Source organism: Bos taurus, chromosome 11 (genome assembly GCF_002263795.3).
Source record: "Bos taurus isolate L1 Dominette 01449 registration number 42190680 breed Hereford chromosome 11, ARS-UCD2.0, whole genome shotgun sequence".
NCBI classification, from domain to species: domain Eukaryota; kingdom Metazoa; phylum Chordata; class Mammalia; order Artiodactyla; family Bovidae; genus Bos; species Bos taurus.
This window is the reverse complement of record NC_037338.1, coordinates 77,442,070-77,465,415: the sequence shown is the minus strand read 5'-3', so window position 1 is coordinate 77,465,415 and position 23,346 is coordinate 77,442,070. Positions and strand designations below refer to the sequence as shown.

Genomic DNA, 23,346 nt, shown 5'->3' with positions numbered 1-23,346 from the left:
TTCACTCTCCTCTTTCACTTTCATCAAGAGGCTTTTTAGTTCCTCTTCGCTTTTGGCCATAAGGTTGGTGTCATCTACATATCTGAGGTTATTGGTATTTCTCCAGGCAATCTTGATTCCAGCTTGTGCTTCGTCCAGCCCAGCATTTCTCATGATGTACTCTGCATATAAGTTAAATAAGCAGAGTGACAATATATAGCCTTGACATACTCCTTTTCCTATTTGGAATGAGTCCGTTTTTCCATGTGCAGTTCTAACTGTGCTTCCTGACCTGCATATAGGTTTCTCAAGAGGCAGGTCAGATGGTCCGGTATTCCCATCTCTTGAAAAATTTTCCACAGTTGTGGTGATCCACACAGTCAAAGGTTTTAGCATAGTCAATAAAGCAGAAGTAGATGTTTTTCTGGAACTCTCTTGCTTTTTCAATGATCCAGTGGATGTTGGCAATTTGATCTCTGGTTCCTCTGCCTTTCCTAAAACCAGCTTGAACATCTGGAAGTTCACGATTCATGTATTGCTGAAGCCTGGCTTGGAGAATTTTGAGCATTACTTTACTAGTGTGTGAGATGAGTGCAATTGTGCAGTCATTTGAGCATTCTTTGGCATTGCCTTTCTTTGGGATTGGAATGAAAACTGACCTTTTCCAGTCCTGTGGCCACTGCTGAGTTTTCCAAATTTGCTGGATATTGAGTGCAGTACTTTCACAGCATTATCTTTCAGGATTTGAAATAGCTCAAATGGAATCCATCACATCCACTAGCTTTGTTCGTGGTGATGCTTGGATGGCAAGAGTGAAAGTCAACATTCTAGGAATCAGCGGACTAAAATGGACTGGAATGGATGAATTTAACTCAGATGACCATTATATCTACTACTGTGGGCAGGATTCCCTTAGAAGAAATGGAGTAGCTATCATGGTCAACAAGAGTCCGAAATGCAGTACTTGGATGCAATCTCAAAAATGACAGAATGATCTCTGTTCATTTCCAAGGCAAACCATTCAATATCACAGTAATCCAAGTCTATGCCCCAACCAGTAATGCTGAAGAAGCTGAAGTTGAACGGTTCTATGAGGACCTACAAGAACTTTTAGAACTAACACCCAAAAAAGATGTCTTTTTCATTATAGGGGACTGGAATGCAAAAGTAGGAAGTCAAGAAACACCTGGAGTAACAGGCACATTTGGCCTTGGAATATGGAATGAAGCAGGGCAAAGGCTAATAGAGTTTTCCCAAGAGAACGCACTGGTCATAGCAAACACCCTCTTCCAATAACACAAGAGAAGACTCTACACATGGACATCACCAGACGGTCGACACCAAAATCAGATTTATTATATTCTTTGCAGCCAAAGATGGAGAAGCTCTATACAGTCAGCAAAAATAAGACTGGGAGTTGACTGTGCCTCAGATCATGAACACCTTATTACAAAATTCAGACTTAAATTGAAGGAAGTAGGGAAAACCATTAGACCATTCAGGTATGACCTAAATCAAATCCCTTATGATTTTACAGTGGAAGTGAGAAATAGATTTAAGGGACTAGATCTGATAGACAGAGTGCCTGGTGAACTATGGACGGAGGTTCGTGACATTGTACAGGAGACAGGGATAAGGACCATACCCAAGAAAAAGAAATGCAAAAAAGCAAAATGGCTGTCTGGGGAGGCCTTACAAATAGCTGTGAAAAGAAGAGATGTGAAAAGCAAAGGAGAAAAGGAATGATATACCCATTTGAATGCAGAGTTCCAAAAAATAGCAAGGAGAGATAAGAAAGCCTGCCTCAGCGATCAAGGCAAAGAAATAGAGGAAAACAACAGAATGGGAAAGACTAGAGATCTCTCCAGGAAGATTAGAGATACCAAGGGAGCATTTCATGCAAAGATGGGCACAATAAAGGACAGAAATGGTATGGACCTAACAGAAGCAGAAGATATTAAGAACAGGTGGCAAGAATACACAGAAGAACTGTATAAAAAAGATCTTTATGACCCAGATAATCACGATGGTGTGATCACTGACCTAGAGCCAGACATCCTGGAATGTGAAGTCAAGTGGGCTTTAGAAACATCACCATCTCCTGTACAGTGTCATAAACCTCCTTCCACAGTTCATCAAGCACTCTGTCTATCAGATCTAATCCCTTGAATCTATTTCTCACGTCCACTGTATAATTGTAAGGGATTTGATTTAGGTAATACCTGAATAGTCTAGTAGTTTTCCCTACTTTCTTCAATTTAAGTCTGAATTTGGCAATAAGGAGTTCATGATCTGAGCCACAGTCAACTCCCAGTCTTATTTTTGCTGATTGTACAGAGCTTCTCCGTCTTTGGCTGCAAAGAATATAATCAGTATGATTTCCGTATTGACCATCTGGTGATATTCATGTGTAGAGTCTTCTCTTTTGTTGTTGGAAGAGGTTGTTTGCTATGACCAGTGGGTTCTCTTGGCAAAACTCTGTTAGCCTTTGCCCTGCTTCATTCTGTCACACGCTAGTAAAGTAATGCTCAAAATTCCCCAAGCCAGACTTCAACAATACGTGAACCATGAACTTCCAGATGTTCAAGCTGGTTTTAGAAAAGGCAGAGGAACCAGAGATCAAATTGCCAACGTCCATTGGAATATTGAAAAAGTGAGAGAGTTACAGAAAAGCATCTATTTCTGCTTTATTGACTATGCCAAAGCCTTTGACTGTGTGGATCACCACAAACTGTGGAAAATTCTTCAATAGATGGGAATACAAACCACCTAAGCTGCCTCTTGAGAAATCTGTATGAAAGTCAGAAAGCAACAGTTACAACTGGACATGGAACAACAGACTTGTTACAAATTGGGAAAGGAGTATGATAAGGCTGTATATTGTCACTCTGCTTATTTAAGTTATATGCAGAGTACATCATGCGAATTGCCAGGCCAGATAAAACATAAACTGGAATCAAGATTGTTGGGAGAAATATAAATAATCTCAAATATACAGATGACACCACCCTTATGGCAGAAAGCGAAGAAGAACTAAAGAGCCTCTTGATGAAAGTGAAAGAGGAGAGTGAAAAAGTTGGCTTAAAATTCAACATTCAGAAAACAAAGATCATGGCATCTGGTCCCATCATTTCATGGGAAATAGATGGGGAAACAGTGGAAACAGTGCCAGACTTAATTTTTTTGGGGGGCTCCAAAATCATTGCAGATGGTGACTGCAGCCATCAAATTAAAAGATGCTTTCTCCTTGGAAGAAAACCTATGACCAACCTAGATGGCATATTAAAAAGCAGAGACATTACTTTGCCAACAATGGTCCATCTAGTCAAGGCTATGGTTTTTCCAGTAGTCATGTATGGATGTGAGAGTTGGACTATAAGGAAAGCTGAGCACCGAAGAATTGATGCCTTTGAACTGTGGTGTTGGAGAAGACTCTTCAGAGTCCTTTGGACTGCAAGGAGTTCCAACCAATCCATCCTAAAGGAAATCAGTCCTGAATATTCACTGGAAGGACTGATGTTGAAGCTAAAACTCCAATACTTTGGCCACCTGATGTAAAGAACTGACTCATTTGGAACAACCCTGATGCTGGGAAAGATTGAAGGCGGGAGGAGAAGGGGACAACAGAGAATGAGATGGTTGGATGGCATCACCGACTCAATGGACATGAGTTTGAGTAAACCCCCGGGAGTTGGACAGGGAGGTCTGGTGTGCTGCAGTCCATGGGGCTTCAAAATGTTGGACATGGCTGAGCTATTGAACTGAACTAGACTGATTTCTCTTACATATCTGTGAGCTTCTTAAAGGCAGGAGGGACTGGGTCTTATTTTTGACTCTCTATCTTCAGAACCTTGAATAGCTTTAGGCACATTTTAAGCTTCACAAATATTTGTTCAGTTGAGTTTTAGCGAGCACCAGTGTCTCAGGATTTCGCACTGTGCTTTGACTGAATTGCCAGGTATCTGTCTCTCTATATTTCCTAGGATATCTCACTTCCAAGGTCACTGAAGTTCCTCCTTAATGTTCTAATTCCCAACCTGGGAGCTTTAGATCTCAAGAATTTCCAGGAAGCCCAGACAGCTTTGTGAAGAATAGCACATTGACATTCTATTGTGCTTTTTTTTTTTTTTTCCAGAAACAAGGCTCCAAATTTGGAAAGCATCAGTGAAACTCCACAGGTAAGAAATAATGTCAATCATGACTCATTTCATTTACGTGGTTGGACACTTTGGATGGCTTATCTCAGTAGGTTTCTATTCAAAGAACATCTGTTACTTTTTCTAAATCCCTGTAATGAAGCCAGCATTTAGTTGCAACTCCCTGAAAACCCCACAATTATTAAAACCACAAGCATATACTTCCTCCGCTTATCACTTAGTTTAGAAGTGTTGTTAGCCTGAAACGTTTCCTAGGTGCCTTCTGTACAGTTCACGTGTTATATCATTGATTTCCTGTTTTACAAGAAGGGGAACTGGTACTCAGATGGGTCAGGTATTTTGCCCAAGGTCCATAAGAAGTGTTAAGTAGAACAGGACTTGTAAAGGAGGCTGAATTTGGTCATGTTCAAATCCTTAGAATGTCCATAGTCCTTGCCATTCATTTGGTTCTCAAAGAATGATGCTAAAATGAGCTAACCAAGCTTCAAAGTGTAGCTACCTTCTATGACCTTGTATCCTTTCAGAAAAAAGTGGCATGCTACTTAAATATTTAGAGGCATCTATAAAGCTCTTATTTGCATGGCTTCAAATAATGTTGACTGGATTTGCACATGCTGCTTTGTCACTTTCAATATTGAATTTAAACTCCAGTGTTAGTGATATTCTTTAAAAAATGTAGCTCTTTGCCTTTGTGAAAGATTGCATCTGGGTACATCATTCTGCCTTCATCAAAATGGGTTAATGGTAGAGTTTGAGGGCAGAAACCACTGCTCTTGTTCATTTTTTGTAAGTTTACAAATCAGTGATATTTGTTGAATTTGTGGAGTTGTGCAACTGTCACTATGATCCAGTTGTACAGCATCTCATCACTCTAAAAAATCCCCCATGAGCTAATTTGCAGTCCTTCTCCACTGCAAAGAGTATCCCTGTCAGAGGCATACATTGATCTGCTTTCTGTCTCTATAAAAAGTTACCTTTTTTAGACACTTCATATAAATGAAACCCTACCATTTATAGTCTTTGGTGTCTGGCTTCTTTCATTTAGTGTAATGCTTTGAAGGTTTATGTGTGACACAATATATATCAGTATTTCATCCCTTTATTTACTAAATAGTTTATTGTATGGCTATATACCACATTTCATTATATTATCTAACATTTGATGGATACTTGGATTGTTCAGTTTATGGCCATTATAAAAATGCTTCTATGAACATGTGTATAAAATCATTTTAGGCATCTTTTCATTTTGCTGTGGTAGATTATTAAGAGTAGAATTGCTGGGTCATGTGATAAGTTTGTTTCACTTTTTAAAGAAATTTCCCAACTGATTTCCAACTCCGCTATAGGAGTTTATGTTTCTACCAGCAATGTGTGAGGGTCATAGATTCTCTACAACTTTTCTAAAACTTAGTATGGTCAGAATTTTTGATTATAGTCATTTTTATAGGTATGTAGTGGTATTTCAGAGAAGGCAATGGCACCCCACTCCAGTATTCTTGCCTGGAAAATCCCATGGACAGAGGAGCCTGGTAGGCTGCAGTCCATGAGGTCGCGAAGAGTCGGGCACAACTAAGTGACTTCACTTTCACTTTTCACTTTCATGCATTGTAGAAGGAAATGGCAACCCACTCCAGTGTTCTTGCCTAGAGAATCCCAGGGATGGGGGAGCCTGGTGGGCTGCCGTCTCTGGGGTCGCACAGAGTCTGACACAACTGAAGCGACTTAGCAGCAGCAGCAGTGGTATTTCATTTTAGATTTAACTTGTTGTTCAGTTGCTCAGTCATTCCCAGCTCTTTGCAACCCCAGGGACTGCAGCTCACCAGACTTCCCTGTCCTTTAGTATCTCCCAGAGTTTGCTCAAATTTATGTCCATTGAGTCAGTGATGCCATCCTACCATCTCAGATTTAACTTAGTTCTTAATGAATGTGTAGCAACTTTTAATCTATTTGTTAGCCCTTTGCCTGTGATCTCTGATATGTAAAGTACAAATTTTTATCAATTTTAGATCACTTTTCTTATTTTTCAGTTATACAATATTATGCTATTATTAAATTATATACTATATTACATAATTCATATTACAGATGGAAGTCTTTTATCAGATATGTATTTTCCAAATATAGTCTCCCAGTTTGTGTCTTTCTTGCCATTTCTTTTTCTTAATGGTGTCTTTTGAAGTGTTAATGTTCTCATTTTAATGAAATATAATTTATCATATATACTTATATAACATACTTATATATTTACTTATGTAATAAAATAATGAATTATATTAGCTATCTAATGAAGTAATCATAAATATATAATATTACATATTATAAATTATTACTTTACATGTATATATATGTATATATTTAAATATATACACATGCATATTTACGTCATTTGCCTTTGGTTTTATATCTGATATCTCTTTGTCTGACCCTAAATCTTGAAATTTTATGTTCTTTTTGGAGAATTTTAATAGTTTTAGCTTGTACAGTTAGGTCAGTGACTGATACTGAATGCATTTTGTTAAGCATCTAAATTCATCCTTTAGCATATGGCTGTCTATTTATACCAGTATCATTCATTTAAAAGATAATTGAATTGCCTTTGTCAAAAAAATTGACCATAAACTTGAAGATTCACTTTTGGACTCTTTTTCAGTTTCATTGATCTATGTGCTTATTCTTGTGCCAATACCATATTATCTTCTTTACTGTTGCTTTATAGTAAAATGTGAAAGGTAGTAGTGTAAGCCCTTAAAGTTTGCTCTTTTTTTTTTCAATAATTGTTTTGGCTATTCTAAGTCTTTGCATTTTATTTAGCTTGATGTTTTCTATAAATGAATCTTGGAGGGATTTGGACAAGGATTTTGTTAAATTTATAGATCAGTTTTGGGGGAAAGCTACTTCAATTTGGGGAGAAGTATTTTAGTTCATAAACATGGCATGTGTCCTTACTTATAATATGTTCCAGCAATGTTTTGTGGTATTCACATAAAATCATATACATCCTGGTGTTAGATTTTTTTTCCCAATGCATATTATTATTCTTGATGATACTCTGTGTAGAATGGTTTTCTTTTTCTTTAATTTACGTATTATTTCTTTGCTTGTGTTCTGTCTTTGCGGCTGCACGGGCTCTTCTCTAGTGGTGAGTGGGGGCTGCTCTCTAGTTGTGAGCAGGGTTCTCATTGCAGTGGCTTCTCTTGTTGAGGAGCACTGGCGCTAGAGCACGCTGGCTGCAGCAGTTGCCACATATGGGTTCAGTTTGTGGTTCCCAGGTTCTAGAACACAGGCTTAATAGTTGTGATCCACAATTCAGTTGCTCTATGGCATGTGGGAAATTCCTGGATCAGTCTTTTGCATTGGTAGGTGGATTCTTTACCACTGAGCCACCAGGGAAGCCGTCGAATTGTTTTCATGATTTTATTTTTTAATCGCTCACTGCTAGGACAAGGCAATGGCAACCCACTCCAGTACTCTCCAGTACTCTTGCCTGGAAAGTTCCATGGATGGAGGAGCCTGGTAGGTTGCAGTCCATGGTGTCGCTGAGTCAGACACGACTGAGCAACTTCACTTTCACTTTTCACTGTCATGCACTGGAGAAGGAAATTGCAACCCACTCCATTGTTCTTGCTTGGACAATCCCAAGGGATGGGGGAGCCTGGTGGGCTGCTGTCTATGGGATCGCACAAAGTTGGACACGACTGAAGCGACTTAGCAGCAGCAGAATATAGAATTCAATTGATTTTATATCTTATATCTTGATATAAGATATCTTATATCTTGATATAAGATATCTTATATCTTATGACCTTGCTAAGTTTATTTATTTGGGTTTCCCCAGGTGTTGCTTTTTTTTGCATTTCTTTTTCTTGGGGATGGTCTTGTTCTCAGTCTCCTGTACAATGTCACAAACCTCTGTCCATAGTTCATCAGGGCACTCTGTCTATCAGATCTAATCCCTTAAATTTATTTCTCACTTCTACTGTATAATCATAAGGGATTTGATTTAGGTCATACCTGAATGGTCATACCTGAATGACCATCCCCAAGAAAAAGAAATGCAAAAAAGCAAAATGGCTTTCTGAGGAGGCCTTACAAATTGCTGTGAAAAGAAGAGAAGTGAAAAGCAAAGGAGAAAAGGAAAGATATAACCATTTGAATGCAGAGTTCCAAAGAATAGCAAGAAGAGATAAGAAAGCCTGCCTCAGCAATCAATGCAAAGAAATAGAGGAAAACAACAGAATGGGAAAGACTAGAGATCTCTCCAAGAAAATTAGAGATACCAAGGGAACGTTTCATGCAAAGATGGGCTCGATAAAGGACAGAAATGGTATGGACCTAACAGAAGCAGAAGATATTAAGAAGAGGTGGCAAGAATACACAAAATAACTATACAAAAAAGATCTTCATGACCCAGATAATCATGGTGGCGTGATCACTCACCTAGAGCCAGACATCCTGGAATGTGAAGTCACGTGGGCCTTAGGAAGCATCACTATGAACAAAGCTAGTTGAGGTGATGGAATTCCAGTTGAGCTATTTCAAATCCTAAAAGATGATACCGTGAAAGTGTTGGACTCAATATGCCAGCAAATTTGGAAAACTCAGCAGTGGCCACAGGCTGGAAAAGGTCAGTTTTAATTCCAATCCCTAAGAAAGGCAATGCCAAAAGATGCTCAAACTACTGCACAATTGCACTCATCTCACACGCTAGTAAAGTAATGCTCAATATTCTCCAAGCCAAGCTTCAACAATACATGAACTGTGAACTTCCAGATGTTCAAGCTGGTTTTAGAAAAGGCAGAGGAAACAGAGATCAAATTGCCAACAGCCACTGGATCATTGAAAAAGCAAGAGAGTTCCAGAAAAACATCTCTTTCTGCTTTATTGACTATGCCAAAGCCTTTGACTGTGTGGATCACAATAAATTGTGGAAAATTCTGAAAGAGATGGGAATACCAGACCACCTGACCTGCCTCTTGAGAAATCTGTGTGCAGGTCAGGAAGGAACAGTTAGAACTTGACATGGAACAACAAACTGGTTCCAAATAGAAAAAGGAGTATGTCAAGGCTGTATATTGTCATCCTGTTTATTTAACTTTTAGGCAGAGTACATCATGAGAAACACTGGGCTGGATGAAGCACAAGCTGGAATCAAGATTGCTGGGAAAAATATCAATAACCTCAGATATGCAGATGACACCACCCTTAGGGCAGAAAGTGAAGAACTAAAGAGCCTCTTGATGAAAGTGGAAGAGGAGCGTGAAGAAGTTGGCTTAAAGCTCAACATTCAGAAAACAAAGATCATGGCATCTGGTCCCATCACTTCATGGAAAATAGATGGAGAAACAGTGGAAACAGTGGCAGAATATTTTCTTGGGCTCTAAAGCACTACAGATGGTGATTGCAGCCATGAAATTAAAAGACGCTTACTCCTTGGAAAAAAAGTTATGACCAATCTAGACAGCATATTAAAACAGCAGAGACATTACTTTGCCAAAAAAGATCTGTCTAGTCAAGGTTATTTTCCAGTCATGGTTTTTCCAGTAGTCATGTATGGTTATGAGAGTTGGACTATAAAGAAAGCTGAGCACCGAAGAACTGATGCTCTTGAGAGTCCCTTGGACTGCAAGGAGATCCAATCAGTCCATCCTAAATGAAATCAGTCCTGAATGTTCATTGAAAGGACTGATGTTGAAGTTGAAACTCCAATACTTTGGCTACCTGATGTGAAGAGCTGACTCACTTGAAAAGACCCTGATACTGGGAAATATTGAAGGCAGGAGGAGAAGGGGACGGCAGAGGACAAGACGGTTGATTGGCATCACCGACTCAATGGACATGAGCTCGAGTAAACCCCCAGAAGTTGGTGATGGACAGGGAGGCCTGGCCTGCTGCAGTCCGTGGGGTCACAAAGAATGGGACATGACTGAGTAACTGAACTGAACTGAACTGATCTGAGTTGTTGCTAGTGGTAAAGAACACACCTACCAATCCATTAGACTTAAGAGACGTCAATTTGATCTCTGGGTTGGGAAGATTCCTTGGAGAAGGGAGTGGCAACCCACTCCAGTATTCTTGCCTGGAGAATCCCATGGACAGGGTAGCTTGGCAGGCTGAAGTCCATGGGGCCACACAGAATTGGACATGACTGAAGTGACTTAGCACATAGAATGGCATTCCTTAGGATCCTTTAGCCTATGGGTTATGTCATCTGCAAAGGAAGACAGTTTTATTTCCTCCGATTTGAGTTCCTTCTATTTGTTCTCCCTCTTCCCTCTCTGTCTTCTCCTCCCCATCTTCCTCTTAACTGAACATGTTGGCTATAGTCTCGATGTTCAGTAGAAATGAAGAGAACAGAACAGAGGTTATTTGCCTTTTTCCTCATCTTTGATGGGAAGGATTTAGTCTTTCACCGTTAAGTATGATGTTAGATTTTAAGCTTTTTTGTTTGTTTCAAGAAAGATACCATCTATTCCTAGTTTGTAGTGAAGTAACTACTATAAAAGGGTATTGAATTTTTTTCACAAGCTTTTTGAATCTATTGGTATTCTCATGTGGATTTTGTCCTTTCTTTCATTAATGTGGTACATTACAGTAATTGATTTTCAGATATTTAACCAATCTTTCATTCCTGGTATGAATTGAAATTGGTCATGTTGTATAATCCTGACTAACTTCTGCTGAGTTCAATATTTAATATTTTGTTAAAGATGTGTATACATGTGTATTCATGATGGCTATTGGTCTTTAGTATTCTTTTCTTGAGGTCTTTGTAAATTTATGTTGTCATGGTAATACTGGCCTTATATAATGACTATAGAAGTATTCCTTCCATTACATTTAATGGAAGAACTTGTGAAGGAATGGTATTATTTCTTCTTTAAACGTTTGGTATAATTCATCAGTTAAACCACTCATGCCTAAAATTTCTCTGTGAGAATGTTTTAAATTACTATTTCAATTTCCTTACATTTTATAGATCTATTCATATTCTTTTTCTTATTTTTCTGAGTGAATTTGGTAATGTGTATCTTTTTAGGAATTTGTCCATATATTCTGATTTGTCTAATCTGTTGGCTTTCATTTAAGCTAATATTTCCTTATAAACTTCTTAATTTCTATAGAGAAGATAACGGTGTTCTGTTTCATTACTATTTTTGGTAATTTGTTATTTTTGTTTTAATTGCTTGTCAGTTTACCTAAGAGTTTACCAATTTTATTTTTTTAACCAACTTTTGGTTTTATGATTTTCTCTATTGTATTTCTTTTTTATTTCCTTAATTTACTCTAATATTTATTATTTCTTACTTCTTGCTGTGACTTTATTTGCCCTTCTTTTTATAATTTACTAAGGCGGAAGCTTAGGTGATGATTTGAGAGTTTTTCTCTTATGATATAGGCACTTAAAATTTCAGACCCTGAGAGTCTTCAGCTGAAAACATAAATATGTTTTCATAATTTCAATAAATTCAGATTATTTTGTGATTTCTCCTTTGACATATGAGTAACTTAAAGTGTGTCGTTTAATGTCTACATGTTGGAGTAGTCTCAGGTTTACTTCTGTTGTGGGTTGCCAACTTAATTTCAAGTGGTCACAGATTATACTTCATATACTTTCAGTCATTTAAACTCTTGAGGGATTCTTTATGGCTTAGCAAGTGGTCTGTCCTGAAGAACATTTTGTGTGTGCTCGAAAAGAGTGTGCATTCTGCAGAGTTTGGTTGAGGTGTCCTATTGATGTTGGTTACAACAAGTTGTTTGATAGCATCATTTTGGTCATCTCTGTCCATGCTGACTTCTTTGTAGTTTTTCTATCAGTTTTTGTGAATAGGCTGTTGAAATCTCTATCTATTATTATTAAACTGTCTGTTTCTTCTTTCAATTCTGCCAGGTTTTACTTCATGCATTTTGGAGCTTTATTGTTCAGTATATATGTACTTGGGGTTCCCTGGTGGCTCAGGTGGGTAAAGAATCCTCCTGCAATGCAGGATACCTGGGTTCAATACCTGGGTTGGGAAGATCTCAGTCATGGCAACCCACTCCGGTATTCTTGCCTAGAGAATCCCCATGGACAGAGGAGCCTGATGGGCTACACATTCCATAGAGTCCCAAAGAGTTGGACATAACCGAGTGACTAATACACACATATGCATTTATAATTTTAATTATTTTAATCACTGATAATGTTTTTACTGTTATCAAATGTCCACCTTTTTAATATTTCCTGTCTGAAGTTAATTTTGTGTGATGTGAATATAGCCATCCAGCTTTTTTATGCTCACTGTTTGTATGTTATTTTTCTATTATTTTATTTTCAGTATATTTATGTCTAACATGTATCCCTTATAGACAGCATTTAGTGGGTTTGGTGTTTAACCCAGTCTGACATTCCATATTTGAGTGGAGTTATATAGACTCTTTACATTTAATATATGTTCAGTTTTACTTCTAGAGTTTATATATTTATCATTTGTCTTTTTTGTTCCCCCTTTTTTCTTTACTATCTTTTAAAAAACTCTTTTCCATTATAATTTATTATATGATCTTGAATGTAGTTCCCTGTGCTATACAATGGGACCTTGTTTTTTATTTTATATATAGTAGAATGTATCTGTTAGTCCCTAACTCCTAATTTATCCTTTCCCTTTTGTTAACTGTAGGGTTGTTTCCTATGTTTGTGAGTCTATTTTCTGTTTTGTAAATAAATTCTTTGCTTCATATTTTAGAGTCTACATTTAGGTGATAATGTATGATATTTGTCTTTCTCTGACTTAACTTCACTTAGTATGATACTCGCGGGTCCGCCCATGTTGCTGGAATGGCATTCTTTCATTCTTTTTATGGCTAATATTCCATTGTATATGTGTGACACACCTTCTTTATAGATTCATCTGTTGACGGATGTTTAGATTGCTTCCATTCTTGGCTGTTGTAAATAGTGCTGTTATGAACACTGAGGTGCATGTATCTTTTTGAACTAAAAATTTCTCCAGATATATGCCCAGGAGTGGAATTGCTGGATCGTACGGTACCCCTATTTTTAGTTTTTGAAGAAACCTTGATACTGTGTTTTTCATAGTGGCTGCACCAAATTACATTCCCACCAATAGTGTAGGATGGTTCCCTTTTCTCCATACCTTCTCCAGGATTTATTATTTGTAGACTTTTTAGTGATGGCCATTCTGACTGATGTGAGGAAGTACCTCATTGTAATTTTGATTTGTAGTTCTCTAATAATTAGTAATGCTGAGCATCTTTACATGTGCCTGTTGGAACATGTCTTCTTTGGAGAAATGTCTGTTTAGGTCTTCTCATTTTGTGATTCTGTTGTTTGTTTGTTTTTTAGTTGAGCTGTATGAGCTGTGTGTGTATTTTGAAAATTAAACCCTTGTCAGTTGCATCATTTGCAAATATTTTCTCCAAGTCCATAGGTTGTCTTTTGTTTATGGTTTCTTCTGTTGAGCAAAAGCTTGTAAGTTTGATTAGATCCCACTTGTATATTTTTGCTTTTATTTCTATTTTCTTGGGAGACTGACCTAAGAAAACATCCGTATGGTTTATGTCAGAGAATGTTCTGCCTGTGTTCTCTTCTAGGAGTTTTATGGTGTCACATCTTACATGTAAGTCTTAAAGCCATTTTGAGCTTATTTTTGTATACTGTGTGAGGGACAGTTCTAACTTCTTTGGTTTACTTGTGGGCTGTCCAGGTTTCCCAACGCCACTTGCCTAAGAAGCTCTTTTTTCTCTGTTGTGTATTCTTGACTGCATCGTCGAAGATTAATTGATCTCAGGTGTATGGGTTAATTCTGGGCTCTCTTATTGTGTGCCATTAATCCATGTCTATTTTTGTGTCAATACCATGCTATTTTGATTATTGTAGCTTAGAATTATTGTCTGAAGTCCGGGAAGTTTATGTTTCCAGCCTTATTCTTTTTCCTCAGGATTGTTTGCTGTATTTTGAAAGTCAATATTTTACAATTGTTGTTTTAATTCCTATGTTGATTTCTTCAGTTCAGTTCAGTTGCTCACTTGTGTCTGACTCTTTGTGACCCAATGGACTGCAGCAGATTGGTTGAAAACCACAATCATAGGAAACTAACCGATCTGGTCACGTGGAACACAGCCTTCTCTAACTCAATGAAACTATGAGCCATGCCGTGTAGGGCCACCCAAGAAGGATGGGTCATGGTAGAGAGTTCTGACAAAATGTGGTCCACTGGAGAAGAGAATGGCAAACCACTTCAGTATTCTTGCCTTGAGAACCCCATGAACAGTACGAAAAGGCAAAAAGATAGGATACTGAAAGATGATGTTTTCTTAGCATACATTATTATTCACTTAGCGATTGCTCTTAGAATTACAATATATATTTTGAACATATCTCAGCCTTCTTCAAAATAATATTTACTTAAAAGGCAAAGTGTTAGTTGCTCACTCATGTCTGACTCTGCAACCCCATGGAATGCAGCCCACCAAGCTCCTCTGTCCATGGGATTCTCCAGGCAAGAATACTGGAGTGGGTTGCCACTCGTTTCTTCAGAGGATCTTCCAGACCCAGGGATCTAACCCAGATTTCCTGCATTGCTGACAGATTCTTTATCATCTGAGCCATCAGGGAAGCCCAATACTAACTTAATTTCAGTAAAATACAGAATGTCTGTGCCAATATAGCTCCTTTCATTCCTTTTTTTTTTGGCTAGTATTTCTATATTGTTATATAACAAAACTATGCATTATCATATAAACATAAAAAGTTTTATTTTTTGCTCTTATTCAATCTTTTGTCTTTGAAAATTTTAAGAGAAAAAAATGATAAAATATACATTTCTAGAGCAAAACATTTACTATTTCCAGTGCTCTTCATTTCTTCTTTTGGATTTGAGCTACATTCTGGTGTCACTTCCCTTCAGCTTGAAAGATTTCCTTTTGTATTTTTGGTGACTTTAAGTCTGCTAGAAATGAATTTTCTCTCAGTCATTGTACATCTGTGAATATATGTATTTCAGCTTTATATTTGAATGATAATTTTGCTGCATATAGAACATGTGCTTTATATACAGGCCTACTTCATTTTATTGGACTTTTCTTCAGAACGTTTTGAAGAGACTGTGCTTTTTACAAATTTAAGGTTTGTGGCAACCCTGTTTTGAGAACGTCTATTGATACTTTTTTCCCAGCAACATTTTCTCACTTCATGTCTCTGTGTTCTATTTTGGTAATTCTCACAGTATTTCACATGTTTTCATTATTATTACATTTGTTATAGTGATCTGTGATGTTGCTTTTATAATTGTTTTGGGAGCTATGAACCATACCAACATAAGATGGTGAACATAATCAGTAAATATTTTCTGTTATCGACTGCTCCACTGACCAGACAGTTGTTTCCCTGTCTTGCTGCCTCTCCTCAGGCCTCTACGTTGAGGTACAACATTATTGAAATTAGGTCATTTAATAACCTTATGGTGGCCTTTAAGTGTTCAAATGAAAAGAACAGGTGTATGTCTCTTACTTTGAGTCAAAATCTTGAAATGATTAAACTGAGGAAAGAATGTCTAAAAGCCAAGATAGGCAAAAGGTAGGGCTCTCTTGCCAAACAGGGAAGGTATGACTGATGAGGAAAAATTCTTATGGGAAATTGAAAGTACTATTCCAATGAATACACAAATGATAAGAACAAGACTTATTGCTGATATGGAGAAAATGTTAATGGTCTGGATAGAAGATCAAACTAACCGCAATATTCCCTTAAGCTAAAACCTAATTCAGAGCAAGGCACTAACTGTTTTCAGTTCTATGTGGCTGAAAGAGATGAGGAACCTGCAGAAGAAAAGTTTGAAACTAGCAGAGGTTGGTTCATGAGGTTTAAGGAAAGAAGCTGTCTTGTTAACATAAAATGTAAGGTGAAGCATCAAGTGCTGATGTAGAAGCTGCAACAAGTTGTCCAGAAGATCTAGCTAACGTAATGAATGAAAGTGGCCCTGCTAAACAGCAGATTTTCATTGTAAATGAAACAACCTTATGGTGGAAGAAGATACCATCTAGAGCTGTCACAGCAAGAGAGAAGTCAATGCCTGACTTCAAAGCCTCAGCCCCTGACTCTCTTACTGGGGGCTAATGCAGCTGGTGACTTTCATCAAAACCAGTTCTGATTTAGTATTCTGAAATTTCTAGTGCCCTTAAGAATTATGCTAAATCTAACTCTGCTTGTGGTCTATAAATGGAACAACAAAACTTAGATGACAGCACATCTGTTTACAGTATGGTTTACTGAATATTCTAAGCTCACTGTTGAGACCTATTGCCAACAAAAGAAGGTTCCTTTTGGAATATTGCTGTTCATTGACATGGCACCTGGTCACCCAAGAGCTCTGATGGAGTTGTAAGAGATGGATGTCATTTTCATGCTTGCTAACACATCTATTCTGTAGCCCATGGATCAAGGAGTAATTTCAACTTTCAGGTCTTATTATTAAGGAAATGCATTTTACAAAGCTATAACTGCCATATATTGTGGTTCCTCTCATGAATCTGGGCTACGTAAATTGAAAATCTTCTGGAAAGGATTCATCATTTTATATGCTAAGAACATTTTTTATTCATGGGGAGAGGTCAGAGTGTAAACATTATCAAGAATATGGAAGAAGTTTCCAGCTGTTGTCGGTGACTTGAAGGGGTTCAAAACTCAGTGGAGAAAACAACTGCATGAATAGTAGAAATAACAAGAAAACTAGAATTAGAAGTGAAGCCTGAAAATGTGACTGGATTGCTACAATCTCATGATAAAACTTGAATGAGTAAGAAGTTGCTTCTTATGGATGAATATACAAAGTGTTTTCTGGAGATGGACTCTATTCCAAGTGAAGATGCTGTGAAGATTGTTGAAATGATAACAAAGGATGTAGAATATTATATAAACTTAGTTGATAAAACAGTGGCAGGGTTTGAGATGATTGAATCCAATTTTGAAAAAATTTCTACTGTGTGTAAAAGGTAATCAAACAGTATTATATGCTATAGAGAAATAGTTTGTGAAAAGAAGAGCCAATTGATGTGGCAAACTTCAATTTTGTCTCATTTTAAGAAATTGCTACAGCCATCTCAACCTTCAGCAACCACTACCCTGGCGAGTCAACAGCCTTCAATATGGAGGTAAGACACTCCATTAGCAAAAAAAATTTGACTTGCTGATGATTCAGATAATGGTTAACATTTTTAGCAATAAAGTATTTTTTAATTAAGGTATGTATATTTTGGGACATAATGCTATTACATGCTTAATACACTATAGTATAGGGCAACATAACCTTTCTTGACTATGCCAAAGCCTTTGACTGTGTGGATCACAATAAACTGTGGAAAATTCTGAATGAGATGGGAATACCAGAGCACCTGACCTGCCTCTTGAGAAACCTATATGCAGGTCAGGAAGCAACAGTTAGAACTGGACATGGAACAACAGACTGGTTCCAAATAGGAAAAGGAGTACATCAGGGCTGTATATTGTCACCCTGCTTATTTAACTTCTATGCAGAGTACATCATGAGAAACTCTGGGCTGGAAGAAGCACAAGCTGAAATCAAGATTGCTGGGAGAAATATCAATCACCTCAGATATGCACACAACACCACCCTTATGGCAGAAAGTGAAGAGGAACTAAAAAGCCTCTTGATGAAAGTGAAAGAGGAGAGTGAAAAAGTTGGCTTAAAGCTCAACATTCAGAAAACTAAGATCATGGCATCCGGTCCCATCACTTCATGGGAAATAGAGGGAAACAGTGGAAACAGTGTCAGACTTTATTTTTTTGGGCTCCAAAATCACTGCATATGGTGATTGCAGCCATGAAATTAAAAGACGCTTACTCCTTGGAAGGAAAGTTATGACCAAAACCTAGATAGCATATTGAAAAGCAGAGATATTACTTTGCCAACAAAGGTCCATCTAGTCAAGGCTATGGTTTTTCCAGTGGTCATGTATGGATGTGAGAGTTGGACTGTGAAGGAAGCTGAGTGCTGAAGAATTGATGCTTTTGAACTGTGGTGTTGGAGAAGACTCTTGAGAGCCCCTTGGACTGCAAGGAGATCCAACCAGTCCATTTTAAAGGAGATGAGTCCTAGGTGTTCAATGGAAGGACTGATGTTGAAGCTGAAACTCCAATACTTTGGCCACCTCTTGGGAAGAGTTGACTCATTGGAAAAGACCCTGATGCTGGGAGGGATTGGGGACAGGAGGAGAAGGGGATGACAGAGGATGAGATGGCTGGATGGCATCACTGACTCAATGGACATGAGTTTGAGTGAACTCCGGGAGTTGGTGATGGACAGGGAGGCCTGGCGTGCTTTGATTCATGGGGTCGCAAAGGGTCGGAAACGACTGAGCGACTGAACTGAACTGAACCTTTATGTGCCCTAGAAAACTTAAAAAAAAAAACTGTGTAACTTGCTTTTTTGTAATATTGACTCTATTGCTTTATTCGCAAACAGAACTTGAAGTATAGCTAAAGTATGTCTAGTTTTTTTTCCTTTTTAGCTCTTTGAATATGTCATTTTAATATCTTCTGAACTCCATTGTTTTGGAGGAGAAATCAGCTATTCATCCTTTATGTTCATCTGTAAGTGATGAGTTGTTTATCTTTTGCTGCTTCCAAGATTTCTCTTTTTCCTTGTCTTTCAATCATTTGAATATGGCATGTCTAGGTATGACTCTTGTGTCTATCCTACTTGAGTTTTGTTGAGCTTCTCAGATTTGTAGAGTATTAATTTTCATCAATTTAGGATATTTTTGTTATTATTGGGTCACTTTTTTAACCCCTTCTACTCTTTGTGCTTATTCTGTGACTCTCATTGTCCATCTGTTGGTTTGCTTCCTGTGGTTCCATATATCTGAGACTGCTCATTTTTCATCTTTTTGTACTGAGTTCTTCAGATTAATTTCTAGTGCTCTGTATTTAGGCTTAGGGATTCTTACTTATGCCATATCAAATATAGTTTTATGTTCCTTTAGTGAATTTTAAAATTTGAGATATTGTTTCAATTCTAGAATTTTAATTTTTTAATAATTTCTATTTTTTGTTGTTGAGATACTCCATTTGTTAACATTGATTTGTTAATATTTTTCTTTAATTCTTTAAACATGACTTCCTGTTGTTCTTTGAACAAATTTATCACAGTTAGTTGAACAACTTTTTCTGCTACCTTCAGCATTAGGGAACACTCAGAAACATTATGTGTTAGAAGTTTTTTGCTTTTACTTTTAGTTCTTAAGTATGGATCATGCTTTCTTTTTCTTTGCACATAATGTTTTTTTTAATACTAGACATTTTAGATACCATATTGTTATGACTCTAGTGATTCTGATCTAGCCTTCTCCTTGAGGATTGTTGTTTTTATTTACTTTTATGTTCATAAATGGACTTCTCTGGTGGCTCAGATTGTAAAGAATCTGCTTGCAATGCAGGAGACCTGAGTTTGATTCCTGGATTGGGAAGATCCCCTGGAGACAGGAATGGCAACCCACTGCAGTATTCTTGCCTGGAGAATCACCAGATTCTTGCCTGGAGATGGCCAGAAGAGCCTGGCAGTCTACAGTCCATGGGGTCACAAAGAATCAGACATGGCTGGACAACTAACACTTTTACTTTCATGTTAATAAATTTAACTTCTTTGGACAAAATCTGTGAAAACTTTCTCCCCTGCAATGTATAGTCATTGACATCTCTGATCAGTTTTATTTTTCCATTTTTTAGTTTTAAGATTGCAAAATGTTCTTATGGACTCTGTGGGAGAGGGAGAGGGTGGGAAGATTTGGGAGAATGGCATTGAAACATGTAAAATATCACGTATGAAACGAGATGCCAGTCCAGGTTCGATGCACGATACTGGATGCTTGGGGCTAGAGCACTGGGACGACCCAGAGGGATGGTATGGGGAGGGAGGAGGGAGGAGGGTTCAGGATGGGGAACACATGTATACCTGTGGCAGATTCATTTTGATATTTGGCAAAACTAATACAATTATGTAAAGTTTAAAAAATATATATAAAAAAAAAAGATTGCAAAATGTTGGACTGTGTCTTCAGAGACAGATATTTTAAGAGATTGTGCTCAAATATCTCAAACCAATGTCTTCAATTTTTTTTTTTTTTTGCTGATGAGTCTGTGTGTCAACTACATTCATGGCTTAGACTGACTTCAACTCTCTCCTGCTTTAATTTTATGATAGTTTCTCTCATGTCTCCTCTGTTCATGCGTTGAGGTTCTATCAGCTAGGGATATTTTAGTGGGTTGCACCCACTCTAGTGTATGTGCACACAGCCTTGGCTCTTTCCAGGATATACGGAGAAATTATTGAGCTTTACATAACCACCTAATCTTCTAGAAATCTCTGTTAATACCTGCAGCTAGTTTGCGAGCCCATAGCAGCAACACTCCAAGTCAAGTGATTACCTATACCCTTGCAGTATCAATATGGCTACTGCTTTTCATGGCCTGCTCCACCTGGTTGAGTATCACACTGAGGAACCAGGAATAGGATCAGTCCTAGGGAAGAACATCACAAATTCTTATTGTTCCCAATTGTAGTTTGATGGTTTTAATAAATAAATATTTCTGTTTTCCTATGCTTTTGATCAATTTCCAGAGTGCTAAAGTTTTTTTATTTTTTTGAAAGTTTTGTACATCTTCATAGTTGCTTACTGGGAAGACTTGCTGACCTCACTTCATCACAGTAGAATTTTATAGATTTTTGTTTTCTTTGTACCTAACATAATTTCTGGCTTGTAGCGAACTCTTAAACTTTATTGAATTAATGAATTAACTGAAAAAATAGGGAAAGGAGAGTTATTTGGTGCAGCTCAGACATTCCCAAATGTAAGTTAATGGCTTTGGTGTGTTTCTTGTAAGAGTATACAACAGACATAATCTGGAGATAATTGGTCTTCAACTGAGAATGATTAACTAACAAGACTTAGGGTCCCTGGAGATAAAGTGGAACAAGTTGTATATACATGCCAGTTTCTGACAGTTTCTAGACACATCTATAGACCTCATGTTGCTTAGGACAGACTCCAGCTGTTATTCAAAGTAAGGGAATTGTGGTTAATGATTTAGCCAGCATTTCCATTTTGATTTCAGCTCTCAGTATTAGCTGTTGGTTGGAGAAGGATTACTAATTCAGAATGTTTACTGCATATCCAAATCTCTTATTTTCAGGAACTCAAACCCAGCCAGACCACTTTAATATCATTATGCTATGTCTCTGAACAAGAAAGAATACTGAAGTAAATAACTGTCCTCATAAAAGGTCAAATAGATGAAATGAAATGGCCACACTTGGGTTTAGCTTACCCAAAATGATAGTTTAAGTTTTATGAACTTTTTTTTCTGTTGCAAAAATGCTTAAGATTTGCAGGAAAGCATGGAACAGAAGCTGAGTTACCAGTTTTAGAAGCTGTCGCTAAAATTGTCTGCATAGCCATTTAACCATAGTTTTCCTTCCCACATTTCAAGCTTTAGAGGGAACATAAAATCCAAGCACTGTCAGTGGTTAATTTATACCACCATATGGCAGGTTCTGCTCTCCTTCCAAACTCTTCAAACCTTTGGTGTTAGTTAGACTCCAAATATCTCTCTCTGTGCTTAAAACCATCTATGCACACACATTCATACACACTACAAGCGGTCACATACACATTTCCATTGACTGCTGCATTTATTTTTTTTCCCAAGGATAGATGTTCTTATGTAAAATCCCTTCACATGCAAGTCTTACCCCTGCAGAGCCAACTGGTGGAGCTGGCCCAAGACTCACCACCAGAGCTGACTGAGACAGTCATCAGCTTTATAAACTTGGATGCCACTCGTATATTGATAGTGTCTCTACTGCTAGACTTCCTAAGAGAAATACTGGACAAATAGTCATTCATGTTGTGGCTGACTGTCTTGAGCTAAACTGTTTCAGTCAGACAATAGTATTAAATTGAGTAGAGTATCTATTCATTATCCATCTAATGCGACAACCAATGCAAATAATGTATGAGTATTTAGATTAACTAAAATAACATGCGGTAAGAAACCTCATAGATTTAAATAAGGTGGAGATAATGCCTTGATATCCAACAGAATATAGAACATAGAACAGAATATAGAATATCCAACAGAATATAGAACAGAATAGAGAATATCATTTATCCAAATGATAAAATGTTATTTTATCATTTGGATAGGCAGGTGACGCTAGTGGTAAAGAACCCGCTTGCTAATGCAGGAGGCATAAGAGATGTGGGTTCAATCCCTGGGTCAAGAATATTCCTCTGGAGGAGGGCATGACAATCTACTCCAATATTCTTGCCTGGAGAATCCCATAGACAAAGGGGCCTGGTGGGCTACAGTCTATAATGTTGCGAAGTGTCAGACATGACTAAAGAGACTTAGCATGCAGACTACCATTTTAGTGAAAATAAAGGATTTTTTGGTATCATTGGAAGGTACATTTAATAACCAAAGAGAAGGTTCACATAGATATTATTCTCAGAAATCTACAAGGGATTATAATGGTAAGGCACACCTGAAGTTCCCTTGTTTCTTGCACTTTGGTTTCTGTGTTATCTTCATCATAACTCTCATCATAGATACCATAATGAATATTTGTGTCTATAAACTCCTTTTATAGACAATGAGCTCCTTTAGAACAGGGACTACTCATCATACATATCATAATACTTTTGTGATAAAATTCATTTTCTGAAAAATGAGCTCCTTTAGGACAGGGACTCTGTCTTATTAATTTTTGATTCTCTAATTTAGTGGCATATGAAACATAGTAGGCTCTCAAGTGTTTGCTAAGTTAATTTACAAAGGGAAGAGGAAGGGAAATGAGACCATGTGCTTATTCATAATTACTTCACAATGATACTCAGACACTTGGTGAAGTGACAGGACACAAAATTGTACTTTTTAGATAACTGATGAGTGACTTTTACTACAGGGTTTGTAATATTTATTATTGGGACTAAATCTGTGATTGCAGAGTTCACCATATTGCCCTGCTAAGTTGACTGTGCTATTTGGAACCAATTAATAATTTTGAAAAACTTTGAGAACAAATGCTATGAATGTGTGTGTATCACTGTTGTTCAGTCACTAAGTTATGTCTGACTCTTTTGCGACCACATGGACTGTAGCTTGCTTGCCAGACTCCTCTGTCCATGGGAT

General features: G+C 37.5%; 1 long non-coding RNA gene across 2 annotated transcripts in view; it reads left to right on the top strand.

The window, feature by feature from the left end:
* Positions 1–23,346, top strand: part of LOC112448818 (uncharacterized) — a 412,466-nt gene that overhangs the window by 205,788 nt on the left and 183,332 nt on the right. Inside the window, exons 3-4 of one of the 2 annotated variants that reach the window (XR_009496512.1) lie at positions 4,115–4,157; positions 19,593–20,076. This is a non-coding gene — a long non-coding RNA (uncharacterized lncRNA). Of the gene's footprint in view, positions 1–4,114; positions 4,158–19,592; positions 20,077–23,346 lie in introns of those variants that run through there. The other variant, XR_003037249.2, reaches the window with a different exon arrangement.